This window comes from Linepithema humile, chromosome 7, assembly GCF_040581485.1.
Source record: "Linepithema humile isolate Giens D197 chromosome 7, Lhum_UNIL_v1.0, whole genome shotgun sequence".
NCBI lineage: Eukaryota > Metazoa > Arthropoda > Insecta > Hymenoptera > Formicidae > Linepithema > Linepithema humile.
In genome coordinates, this window is record NC_090134.1 from 19,219,632 (window position 1) to 19,233,804 (window position 14,173).

Below are 14,173 nucleotides of genomic sequence, written 5' to 3' on the forward strand. Positions count from 1 at the left end.
TGCATCATCTTTATCTCGAGTCGCATAAAAGTCTCGAGAGACGCTATTGTAATTTTGTGAGCAAATAGGAAAAAGCCGAGCGTGCGAATCAGGGGCCATCCATGATCTTATTTTGACCGTAATTGCCAAGACAAAGAGCTTAAGAACTAGCTCGACTCCGCAACCTTATTCTTCTTACGGAAATTGCATCTCTACTCATCCCCGTAGGAAACATCTCTCGCGCAGGTGGGGAGGGGAGCGAGGGGAGAGGTGCGCGGTTAGTGGATTCAGAGGATTTTGTCCTTAAGCGTGCCATAAATCGAAAGTTTTCTGCTTGCCGCAATCGTACGCCAAATCGGATTATGAAATTGAATAGTCCTCGATTCCTGGAGGAGAGAAGAGGAGGACGGACGAAAGAGAGAAAGTGGTTTACTCACCGATTTCTTCCTTGAAATTCGCGTCTTTCGTAAGTTCAGTCGTTCCTTAAATCGACGCTTCCGAACGACGGACATGGGTCGTAATAAGCAAATAAATTCACGCTAAATCACAAAGTTCACAGAGCGTCATTTTTTTGCGGAACGGAAAACATCGCGGTTCGTATTCCTCGCGTAAATTTTGCGTTAAATACGACTCGTTGATTCTCAACTTTATTTGTCCACTATGAAATTTGCATTTCGTTAAACTGACACGAGGAGCGAGCCCTCGCATTTAACATCATACCCGTGAAAACGATGTAGCCCCGCGTCATCTTTGCGGATAGCCCGCAAAATGAATAGTTGTTATTCGCCAGATGTATTCATCATGAAACATGCATGTGACATTCATGACATCCATGTGCAAATTAATTCAGCTGCGCGGAAAACAGGCGAGGGACGTCAAAGAAACCGACTTGACGCTTGCTCGGGCACAACGCGGATAATAACGTTAATTGCGGAAACGCGCAAAAAAAAAAAAAACTTGGAGACGTCTCTGGGAGAAATGCTATCGCTCGGAAGGCGTAATTCCCGTCGAGAATTATTTGCCGCCGGATGCGAATCGATAGCCGGCCTAATAGGTCTCTACATGGCGCACATCGCGAATATTGTGCCTGCGACACTATTACTCTTGCTTGACAGTCGACGTGGAAGTGTTTACCGCGCTCGTGAATTATTTCGCTGTAATATCGCGGCGGTGGCTGCGCCCGGCGCCGTATAACTGTTAAAGGAACACAATTAAACTTCGGAAATAAACGGCGGGCGGGGGCCACGGGCCCGCTCAGCGATTATGCAAATATTAGTTTAGTGCCGAAACTTCCGTCACGGAGTCGGCACGAAGAGCCCGCGCTCGAATACGCAGCGGAGCAACTTATCGCTGGAAAAACGCTCCGCGTGATAATCGCTATTAAAACTTCGCGATAAAAGCGCCGGAAAGTCCGGAGAATTGCGGAGCAATCATCTCTGTTATGTTTATCGCGACAGACGTACTTACAAACGGCGCTATCTCGTTACGCATAAATATCCTCCGGCGCATTTTCTCGGTCTCGCGAGAATACAATTGATAGCGCGAATGCGAAAGGCAAATGTATCCAATTTTTTCCGAAGAATGAGTCATTTGCTTCAAGTTTACCTCGCGATAGCCATTTATTGGTTATATGAGTATAATGTAACATTTAATGTTTGCTGTAAAATAATTTTTTATCTGCTTTTGATATATTAGTAACTTTTATTTGTGAACGGATCCATACAAGCGCATCCGTGTTGTTCATATTTTTAATAAAGCGAATATAACAACTTCGATAAAACATGCCGGAATGCGTCGGGCAATTTTAATTTTTTCCCGCTTGAAGAAAAAAATGAATGGTTCACATTCCTCGCACTCAGGCCTTCAATTACGCTCCAAGATCCATTCAGGAGGCATTCGCGAGGGATCTATTGCGCGACGCCAAAGTAAAGTGATGAATGTCCGCGTCGGATGAGGGGAACCGGAACCGATCGATGCGTGAAACTCATTTCGGTATTGATTTCCATTTGAAATCGAATGCAGAGCAGCCGGCGCTTATCGAATACCTGCTGTCTTAGGTTCACGCGACTCGGTTATACGAGGGAGACATATTTACATAGATTACATCGAAATAAGATGAGCAGCCGGCGCAAGGGCGTTAAGTATTTCCCTTCGGAAATCAACTCGCCGTAATACATGTATACTCGATTTTAAAGTTGACATTTCTTTTTTTATGATCTTGCGACGATATCGATTCGATGATAAGTCGTGGGAACAAAACACATTCAAATATCGCTTATCGTCGAAGCGAAACATCTCGCCGTACCAAAACGCGATCCATTGTTTTCTAATTGCCTACGTCTGAATCTTGAGTAGGATTGGAACACACAAAGCCGCAAAATGAGGATGAAAGGGGGAGGAAACCGTCTTCCGGAAGTCTCTAAGTACCACTTCTCCGAGCGATCCTTACGCAGATATTACTACGTGCCCGGCATTCCGTACGTCTACGATCGCTTAATTGGTCGTTAACTCAACAGTCTCATGATGATGAATGGGCTAGATTGTTAGAGAGTAAGGAAAGTTCCGTGCTAAGGTTGAAAGCCGCTCCGGCAGGATATTTTGATGAAGGAGCCCGAAATTCACCCGAGTAATCCGAAGAAACGCCTAGCTCGACAATCTCGTCTGTAGCGAACTTGGGCGCGGCACGTCTGTTTTCTCGCGTCGAGAATCCGAACGCGATGCGCTCGCGGCGTTTTTTTCCCCCGCCGTCGGCTTCGTAATCGAATTAGTAGATCCTCCTGTGACTCGCGATAAGATAAGGCCTTATCGATGGGGCAAGCCGGAACGGAAGGCAGGGAATAGATCTGATTAAATAAACGTGTGCGGGTTACGCGCTCGCAAAGTTGACCGGGCGAAACTCGCTAATACCCGAATTTCCATCGACACGCCGAGTTCCGTAATGCGTCTGGTTGTAACCGAGAGGCACTGGTTTCAACTTAAATACGCGCTTGTAACGCCAGATCAATGACCGTAAAAGCCGAGAGCACGTTAGGGATTAGGACAATTTTGCGATCCCTCGTTGAAGCACGACAAAGTTGCGACACAGGCTAGCAGTGACGGAAATCGGATGTATTCGGAAGTAATCTCTCGAATGATCGGTTAAACATGTAAACAACGATTTCTGTCGCGATAGCGGTGATATTGGAAAAATATTTATCTAACATATAAAATATTGGATTATGGAGATTTCGTGTTTCTTTAAGATTGAGTTTCCTCGCATACACGGACAAATTCCGGCTATCGCTTCAACATAAATTACAGAGAACTTCGGGATTATAGCCTGCCAGTTGTGTACAATTCCGATTTTATATGCTCCCTTGTTCCACGTCGAGCGCTGCGTTGTTAGGAGTTTCTGCAGTGCTCTTACGAGAAACAGCGTAGGCAGCACGATTCTCGTTTGCACAGTACTCCAGCGGACTAAATCGAAACGAAAACGATGCAGCCGACATTAATGCAAACACCATCGGAGAGAAGAGTCGTCGGGAAATGGGGATCGTCGCGGATCAGGCATCGCGATGAGGAACGCCGAGGCCGAGAAACGAGGTATGACGCCGCGGAGGAATACGCTGATTGTTATTTATGGTGGACGGATTCGCGTCTAGTCACGGCGATATTTCAGGCAAAGTGACGTCCGGGCGGTGCGGCGCGCGCGTGAAAAGTGGCAGCGCTTCTCTGTCCCTCTCCTTCCTTCCACCGAATACTTCGGTCTACCTCTCCACCCTCCCTTTCGTCGAAGGTGGCTGCGCCTAACACCTTCCCGCCCCCGCGGGGCCGATTACATCGATCGCTTTATGATAGCAGCCTTGTTACAGAGCCTCGGAGGAATAACTAGAAGGGCCGGTATAAAACCGGCTCTCCCTCTCCCCCCCCCCTGCGTTCGCTTTCTCGACTGCCGGATGTGGGTATACTCCTCGTCGAGGAGTACCTCGCGAGAGAGCCTCTCCCGGGGCCGATATACAGGGTGCCGCGTAAATCGCAGGAGCGGCGGAGCCGTATTTTTCTTCCGGCGCCGGCTGGATTTTCGCGCCTCGTAACGGAATCGCTCGCTCCCGCTCTCGGCTCTCGATTTCGAGGAGAGTCAGTTTATTCCTGGCACTCTTATGGAGAGAGATACTGGCTCGTCGATCACGTCTGAATGATACAGTAGTAGCTCGCACCAATCACATACCGGCTTTAAGCAAGAGAATAGATTCGAGGCAGACAGAATGGGGAATCTGAAATGGATCCGATAGCTTCGGCAGCTTTGATTAACAAGCGCGTTTAACGTAATTTTATCTCAAATATGACGATCAACATTTTACTCGATAACGCAGTCCGCTTATTTGGATGTGTGATAAGCGATACAACTACGTCGAACGCGATTTATCCGGGATACGTTATGCAGCGTTCTCCGTAACGTCCCAACCGATATCAAGGGGCATTAAGCAAGTTTCGAAATTGGTTAGATAGTTATTGGTCACCGAGTAGCGGCTGCTGGAGCGTCTCCGAGTTCGCTCTACGGTTGTATGAAATATTGTTAGCGCGCCGTTCATCGATCGCGCTTTATTCGGTCGGGCGGACACGCTCTCAGAATTTTCGTTGCGGATGTTTTCCACGCGCCCGAAGAACGAGGAGAGCCGAACGTAACGCAAGAATGATTAAGCAATTTCATTCTACTTGCACTACCATAGAAACCCCCCGGCGCTCTCGTGTCGATGTACCATTCGCCGTGAGTTTTCTTACTTCCTGGATATAACTAATATCTCCCGGCGGTCTTGTTCCCGCTCGAAGCACATAAACCTCGACGTCTCGCTCGATACAGCCGATTGTTGCCGGCAAAACGCGGAGATATGAGATGTCAATACAATTTGATTCTCCCTTTGATGCGTCGTCTGAATAATCTTGCTGCGTGAAATGATCTTGAAACATACGACACGTTTGCGTGAATCGATTAGAATTTATTGCACACATAAATAAACATAGATATCGCCTTCCCGTTTTCTGTCAATCCAAGTGTCGCATTAATATTAATATCCATTATAGTTGTTGCCTAGCGGGACGCATTACATCGATCATTTTGCGGAACTTAGCTTGTTGTGGGGTCCCCGAGGAGCCCTTAATGCACATCACGTTGCACGTTTCGTTGTACGTCGAATGTGTATACGCGTATACATCCTAGTTAGTTACCCTCTGACCTCTTTTACGCAAACATATAGGCAGGCACCTTAACGATCATTTACATATCCATTTACATATATCCCACTGTTACAGCAATTTCGCACATCGCGCCGTCTGAGTAATTCCATTTCGGACGGATCTCCGCGTATACAATGCCGCGTCCTCGCATAATTACCGTCTTAGGAAAGCTACTGAAAGCTCGAGGCGCGAGTCCTTCGGTGCGCGTAATCGCATACCATTTAGCGAAATTATCGAATTAATCCGTGCGATCGGTCAGTTGACCGATCACTGCGAAAGCGGGATGTGCAGTCTCTGTTTGCACTTGAAAATTTTTAAATTAATAAAAAAAATTTCTCTCTAAGCTCATCGTCCAGTTTTTAGCCGCGCGAGATCATAAAACAATTTTTTCATGAATATTTAAGCATCGAGAACACGGACTCTACGGTTGATTGCGAATTTTCAAGAACCTTTATTTTACCCAGTGACTCGTCCGTGTCATCCAACGTTATCGCTTTGCATCCGGGATATGCAGCAAACGAAATTTAAGCTCAACAAATTCTTTTAGACAAATATTCCTCTCCACGCGCCAACCTAAAGCCTCCATCGCGAATGCTTTACACGCCCCAGATTTATGGATGCCGGCCTGTCAACATATAGAAAAAAGAGCCGCTAGAACTGCACGAGATACGCATATTTTTTTTCCTTCTTTTTTTTTTTTGTCGAAATAGAAGTACGATGCTTTTAGTATTACAAACAATGCATCGCAGCACAACATTTTGCACGTCGTAAATTCATAGATATCATCCTATCGCGCGAGAAAAAAAATTGGTATTAAATGTTTTTCGAGTCTTCCTCCCTGCTTATTTTTTACGAGGGTTTTTATCTGGGTTTTTTGGGCTCATTTTCGTGTCTTTTGCCCGATTTTGATGTATCCGGCGAAACGCTATTCACCGTGAGCAGAAAATGTAAGTCCCCTTTGTGACTCTTTTCTCTCCACGCGATGTTAAAAAACCTGCCGCGAGCAGGCTTCGAGATATTATTATTCCAAATCGATTAAGGGCGACACATTAATCATACCGACGAAGCGGATGGTAAAGTGCGTGCCTCATGAATGATATATAACTATTTTTCGCCCACGTCGCGAACGCACGCACCAATAAGAACGCAGAATTACCCTCAGCCGATAGCGAAAAAATCGTTTCGAATTATATTCGTGAGGATATACCCGGACATTCCCCTCTTTTCACGCGCTCTTTCAACTCATTTATTTCTTTTTTCGTTGAAAAAGTGCGTAAAGTCGCGCGTTTTTTGCCGTGAGTAATGTACGATGCCATTAAACAGATATACAACAGGCGTTCTGAAGGGTAAATCTGCTCCTGGCTTTGTGGCGCGAAAAAAATCCAAGCGAGCGCTGACTCATTCTTTTCTGCGCAATTTAAAGTTGTTAATCGCTTAAATTTCATGCCTCTACGATTTATGATTTAATCTTTAAAGTAAAATTTTTGCAAATGCAAGAGAAAAGGACTGCGAATTTTATCAAACGCGTACTCTCGACGCTCTCGATCGTCATGCTTTTACCAACGCGAAATGAAAATGCAAACTTTTTTGTTGTTGATAGCATAAGATAATAAAACAACAAGCGCATTGTTGTGCAAACGGGAAAATGTGAAACGAGAAAAAGCGACAAAGCGCAGCGTTTTCAGGATCATTGCATTGCGAGTGCAGGATTATATTGCCGGCTTTCTGATATCCGAGCAGCGCCTTGGAAGAAATCGCTGCGTTCCATCGACGACGGCCGAGGATTGGTCGGACAAAGTGGGAATGAAGAGGACGTTATAGATCATGTTTAAACAGGACTTAGTATTCAAGGTTTCAACATTTTTTCCCGTCATCCCTCAGGATAATGTTTTTCTTAGGAAGCTCCGGGATAATACCTCCTTCCTAGAAATTCCCAAGACAGCGGCCATTCATCTTGCCCGTCGAGGTCGCCGCTTCTTTCTCGTCGATTCTTACTTCTGGACAGGCAATCGGAAAATAATCCTTCCACGGGATACAAAGCGCGAGGTACGCGCAATAAATTCGTCCGGCCGAATCAGCTCTTGAATCACTGAAATTAATGTAGCTCGTGGCGTAACATTAATCGCGTGTATAGAGCATCGTGTATGGATTTATTTCTTTAGCGTATATTTTATAAATTATTCGCGAAATAAAAGCAATCGTGGGTTGTACAGCGGGAAAGTTAATCGTTTCGCGATTCGCTTTAATTGCTTCGCAACGTGCAGAACGCCCATAGTTTCGACAGGCAGCGAACGATACTTGATTTGAATTTTATTCTTAATGTAGCAAACGCGAACATGTCATTCGACCGCTTTGTAAAGCGCGTTATGAAGGCAATATCATAAAAAAAATTTCTCGTTGCACGAAATTGACGCTGTAACTTTTAATCATTGACTTTTAAGCGAGGCTGATTGCCGCGACAGCGCTGTCCGCGCGTCAATCGCAGCGCATATAACGCGCAGAAATTTTTGTAACCTTGCTAAATCGTAAATCGGTTGACGTGGACGATTTTCGAGGTACGCCCTTTGCCCGGCACAAACAGCCACTCCGCAAATTTGTGAGATAAACATCGAATTTGAATATTTTGCAAGCTGCCGTTGAAAAGGCGGTTATCACCGTTAATTCATCCGAAAACTGATTACGATCAACGCGATTAATCGACATTAAATTATCGGCGTTTATGCAACTGCACGCCGCGGCATTTATTTGCTTATTACATCAATAATATTAATTTCGATTTTAATTCGTTATTTATCTAGCGTCACATCGACATATTAATCTCGAATATTAACGAGAAATATACTATGGCCCGCGTGGGCGTTGGTCGCATCTTCGACGTGTACACCCTATCAAGCCGATAACGTCCAGCCTTTCCGTGTGGAAATTACAGGATGCATACCCCAGGAAATCGAATGACCTCGCTGTGCAGCACGGCTTTGAGGGAACACCGAGGCGAAGCGAGGAAATTACGAGCGCGTTCACGGGTCACGGTGCGAACTTAAGGGCGATACCGCCATGTGCCGCTATCGTGTCTCTTTTTGCTAGACGCGATGCCGGCGTAAAAAGGAACCCCGCCTCGCCTCAATGATCGGGAGCGCGGAAAATACCGACACCTCGCAATGGAACTTTAATCCGGGAAAATCGGGCAGCGGGTCGACTTAAACGACTCGACTGCGCTGGTCGCTTAAGATTAACGAGCCTCGAATTCGGCAGTTTTTTCCTGCAGATCGTATAATTTACGACAAGGAAAAACAATTGACGAAGTAAATTAAAGTATTAAATTAATTTGAATTGGTAAAGTTAGTCCACGTCAGCGCAACCGATTCTTGATTACTTATTTTCTTATTCTCAACAGTTGTACGGAAAAAAATCTTGCGAATAAAATTAAAACTTTACGAATGTCAGAAGTTTTTGCAACAGGAGTTGCGATAAAGTTAGTTGTGAAAACTGCGCGGTTGCGGGAGAAACCGCGCGCAATCTAGTCTATAGTGTCCATATGTCACGCAATATGTTCGCCGGAAATTCTCGATGCGTGCGGGGGAAACTAACAGCAGAGGTGCGCAATGTATTTTTGGCCGGCAGGAAAACGCGAGAATCGTCGGCGGGAAAGAAGAGAGAGACAGCTGTTTTCTCAGCACCTTAATTCAATTTGCGAAAAGACCCGACGTCCCGTTCTCGCATAAGTCGCGGCGTGTTCGCGCGTAATAGTCACCTTGTCGCGAATTTCGAAAATGTGTGCTGGCTGTCGCCGTGGGCGACTCTCAAATCTCACAGCTCATACGCGAAACAACCGTCGGGAATACCGTGGCGAGTATAGTGCGAAATTTCGCTCGTCGCATCGCAAGCGAGACTTGCTCAAGTCAGCCAGAGAGCTATGACTAACGTCAATGCAGCCGCAATGGTAATAGTCGCTTGCTTGTTTACTCTATACTGTAGAGAATCAGCATGATTTGCACGCGTATGTTTACATCGGCTTGCACACATTATCTATGGCGAGCGATTAGTATGTGTCCAATGTGAGTTGCGTAATTAGCGAGTCCCGATAATATTCGCGTCATTAGATTAAATGAGATGTTGGTAGAGTTAATGGGTCCTTAACGACTATAATGTTAGTACTTAAACGAGTTCCCTCTCGACATTTCCGGCTTACAATGTTCCACTCTTATTTCATTTGAATTCATTCTATAAATAATGAAGTAAATGCAAGATGTGCCGCTATTGTATTTAATAAATTCTTTCCTTTTTTCCCTGATGAAAAAAATTATTTTTCTTTCAAAAAATACACTAAAAAAATAATAAATTGTTTTTCTTTTTCTTAAATACACTAAGGAAAAAATTGACGCTTGATGATAAAATAATTCCGTGAAATTTGGTTTTATAAAATACGGCTGTAATATTTAAGACAGATTTTCTCTCTTAAATAAATACAAAGTTTTACGTTAAACTTTTTGTTAAACGGTGTGCTATAGACATAAAATTCTTTAAAAATAGCACTAGCTACAAAATCATAATATTAAGAAAAAACTAAATACTTTGCGATTTAATTAATCCTCTACTTAAGATTCGACCAAAAATTATAATATTATAGTAGCTTGAACTCAGTAGATTAATACGAGCGTTGACCAAATTGTGCCGAAGCCTCCGGGTTCACGCGCGTTAATTAATTTATACCGGTAATCATCACCGGGATTGTACCGCAGTTTGGACATTTAAAATTCTATTTACGCGGCAAAGGTGTATTTGTAGAAACGCACAACGTACAGTTCACATAATCACTGCCATGGAAATCCCAAGAACGTGTCGTGGCCAGGATCGCCCACGGGTGGCGGCAAACCTCAATGCCGGTAAATCTCACCACTCTCATACGGTACGAAACAACCAGCCTGTCCGGCGGACTGTTCGAAATACCGCCTGGCGACAGCAAAGCCCGGGGGGTGTGAAATTTCGGTCGTCGCGACGTGACGCGCATAAAAAGATGCACCACTCTAATGCCCGGTGCGAGAGCGGGCGACGACACCGACGAGATGCTATTAAAGATCGCCAGTTCTGAGTAAATTTTCGTTACTATCAAAGAGTCCTCGAGAAGCGCGGAAGTTATTAAGAAATGATGACATTAGATTGCTGGTGATAATGACTTAATACAAATTTATGTGACTTGGCGAGAAGCTGACCGACTTTCCAAAAAGAATTTTAAAGCGCAAAGGTGTAGCTGTGCTCAAGTTGTCTTACTGTTTTTTCACTCTGGCCGCAATATTCATCAGGGTGCGTCAACACGCGGCGAATTTTTCGAGTCACGCAAACTCCCGGAAGCCCGACCGTCTTTGATAGGACCTCGGCTGCACGGCGAATATTCGTTTCGCCGCGAGTGAAACGCGAGCGACGTGGGAAAACACCGCGTAAATTACAAAGTCAACGGGCGCGAGATCCGTCTTTCTCGCCTCCTTCCTTCGAAAGGGCGACGTTACCGGGAGCCGTCACAGCAACCGGAATAGGGTGCACACGGTGGAAACTTCAGCCACATGCGGAGAACTACCTACAGACGACTGACGTGGCTACAAATACGGAACTATTTTACTTTCGCGGGTTTATTGTATATAAAATTGAACAGAGCGTATGCGTATAACATTTGCGTATAATTTGACGAAATATTCAAAGTTAAAAGAACTACTAACGTTTGAAAAATTAAATATCTGGAGAGCAGATTTATAAATTTTTTCACAGCTAGTTTTCGCATTGATAGTTCTAAATTAAACAGGATTACTCGACAGTGCTTCGATAATGTCTCCTCAACGAAATTGAATTAACTATAATAATGCACACGATGCGACATTTACGAAAACCCAAACATTGGTGAAGCGACTCGAGCGTGCGTATTATCGATCGCGTTCGTGTTGAATTCAAGCACTCGAATACGTAGATTATATATTTGGAGCATTGAATAAACTACGCTTCACGAATAATTCGAGCAAATTCTGGTAATTCGATCTTCTCGAGGCATTTCGGCAAGTTTGATTAAGCTGAATTTGCCGTCACTTATGTCTCACTGCTATTTAGAAACTTTGCTTGTTCCAAATCGTCCTAATGCGTAGCTACTCGTCCTACGCAATTTCCATTCATCCCACATTCGATTCGCGCACGTCAATTTAAAAACAAATGTTTCATCAACAAGTTATTTGAGTCGCGTACCCGATAAAATACCCGACTACACGCAAATATTTGTATTTCGCGCAATAAATACTGTTATTGTATATTGTCGTACATCGTATTTAACGCGATCGTTTCCATGTTCGAGCTATCGCGTAGCGAATATATATCGTACTTCCCCCCCGTGTTATGTAGCGTCGGTTTTTGAAATAAAATCGTGTAGCTCGGCCTATTTACCGGGGCCGGTAGTCGATAAACCAATACGATCAGAAACGGAAAAACTATACGCGATCTCTTTTTAACATAGAACTCGGTACGAATGAAGGTATACGCCCGGAAGGAAAATCGGCTCTCGTCGTGCTACGTCGTATCCAAAAATACGATGGCGGAATCGAAATTCCGCATGTGTTCGCTCCCGCGAGATTTTTCCGGGCTCTCGCCTGGGAACGAGCTGAACTTTTTGATTTAACATCGCCTCGCGCAGTTACTGATGAGCTGGCGGGGATCCAGTCGCTTGAATGCTTTCTGGAGCATCTTGTCGCTATTGTGCTAACCTGGAAGCAATCTCAATAGTTTTATATCATTTCTCTTGGTAACTCGCGGCGTTGTCGGGAGGTTCTCGGAATTTTGTCGAGATTACTCGCGCATTATTGGACGAACGAAATATTGTTTTAGCCGAAGAGCTTAATCCTCTTTCGGCGAAATGACGTTATTTTTGATGTGACGAAGAAAAAAGGAGCGAAGCGAGATGCATTAAATTTCACGGAAACAAAATTAACGCGCGGCTTTGTGTTCCACTTCGTCGAAGGAGTTCAGACACGCTCGATTTAGCACACACGAGAGATAGTGTTGTATCGATTCTGGATATCTCATAGCGGCAGGTCCTTTAATTGAAGGATTATTTACTTATCCGTGCTCCCGTAGTTTCGCTCTGAACTTTGAAAATCTCGGTGTACCGCGGAAAAGATTGTGCGAACGAAAGAAGACATGTCTTGAAGAACTTTTCCGATAAGATCCGGCAACACTTTGACACGGAAGCATTATCGTCAATGAAACATCAATTAGTGATATAAACAACTTATTGTAGAAATACGTTCTAAACGGTGCTCGGCGCCTTTTCGCTCTCGGACAAAGTCGCTTACGAATTAATCGCGGAATTTATATTTTATCCAGCGAGATTTAATCGAAATATTTTAACTTGTCGAAACTCAGTTTAGAGCGGATAAAATAAATATCCATCGGCGGAGCTTGTTCTCTGTCCGAACCTCGGAAAGTTTTCAAGCTCGAAATACCCCCCGTAAGAAAGAACCGGATCGTAATGTAACGATTTTTTGCCGTCTCTCGCCACATTTACGTTTAAAAGGTCCGAGCGTTTCCAATTTCCATGCGGGCGCTTTTTGTCTGTCTAACCCGCCCGTCTATAACACCACCATCGGCCGAGTATCCCGGGCGATCCGACTTTAAGCGATCCATCCGAACGATCGGCCGAGTACGCGGATTCCGTTGGGCGACGGATGATAAACGACGCCGTAATGTCTCCGGCAGGCCAGGTCGCGGCCACTACTCACTCGACGTCGGGCGTTTCGCTACGTTCTTTAATTTAATCCGACGTCGACCAGCGCCATTATTACGCTTACAATATATCGTGTCTTATTATCAAGAGCCGCACTGCCGGCGGTCGGACGAATTTCCCTGGACGTTTCTGACGTGGCGGAAATGTATGAGGTCACGCCCGCACACCTCAGCGTCGTTCCGTATTTGGTAAAGTGCCCAAAAGTGCCTTTTCTGCCCATGGCTGTTAAAGAGATATTCTAACAGCGTTTAAATGTATTTCTATGATCGTTGACGATGTTTCGACTCCTCCAGAAATCTTAATTTTCACTTCTCTAGAAATCTTAAATAAATATTAATTAAAATTAACTGAGATTCAATTAATATTTGTGGAAAGAATTTTAAGAAAATAAATATCGTAACGATGAGTGATCGTTCCCTATTTGATGAAGTGCTTAAAAATATTCTTTTCCTCATTGCTGTTGAAAAGATATTCGAACAATGTTTGAACAATGTTCTGTGATCGTTGATGAGATATTTTAATTTCACAGCAATATTTAAGTAAATATTAATTAAAGTTAACTACGATTTAATTAATATTGACAGAAATAATTCTACGAGAATAAATATCGTAATGATGAACGTTAGTGTATAATGGTTGTAAGAACTATCGAAAATGTAATAATGTTGTACAAATATTGACAATTAATATCTGTGATCGATGAGTCTATTCATGATTGAAAACGAGCCAACTAGAGCGATATTCCTCACAAGAACTAGGATAGGCTTTCGTATTCCTGTCGAAAAGAACATCTCATCGATTATGTGATACGTGAATATGTAGAAATTCGTTGGCACGGAAAGCTCCACCGCTTTCTCAATTCTTGCAATTTTGCATGAGACAGCGTTCACCGACGCCAGATTATTTTTAGATGTCAATTGGCGAAGTAATATCAGTTGCAGTTTCAGTTGAGTTTTGGATGGTCTATAAAATGTATACGTTGCGCTCTAAAAGCTGCAACAAAGCACCATAATGTGTAATGTACGAGGTGCGTTGTCTAAACGACCGATAAATGTCGTATCCTGGTGATTCACGTGGCAAGAGGATTATGTGTCGGCTGTTGGTGTTGCCGTCAATTGAAAAATCGATTAGGGAAACGCGTGATCAAATGCATCTTCGTACTTCTTACCGCGCGAAAATCACGAATTCATTCTCAAAATATCTGATCAGCGCGCGTGACTTCGC

General features: G+C 44.1%; 2 protein-coding genes across 4 annotated transcripts in view; one reads left to right on the top strand and one right to left on the bottom strand.

Moving 5' to 3' along the window:
- The window catches only part of LOC105670036 (zwei Ig domain protein zig-8), a 265,129-nt gene that overhangs the window by 219,054 nt on the left and 31,902 nt on the right, over positions 1 to 14,173 (top strand). The window lies entirely within an intron of this gene.
- Positions 1 to 14,173, bottom strand: part of LOC105670037 (zwei Ig domain protein zig-8-like) — a 235,366-nt gene that overhangs the window by 154,171 nt on the left and 67,022 nt on the right. The gene's annotated exons all lie outside the window — the stretch shown is intronic.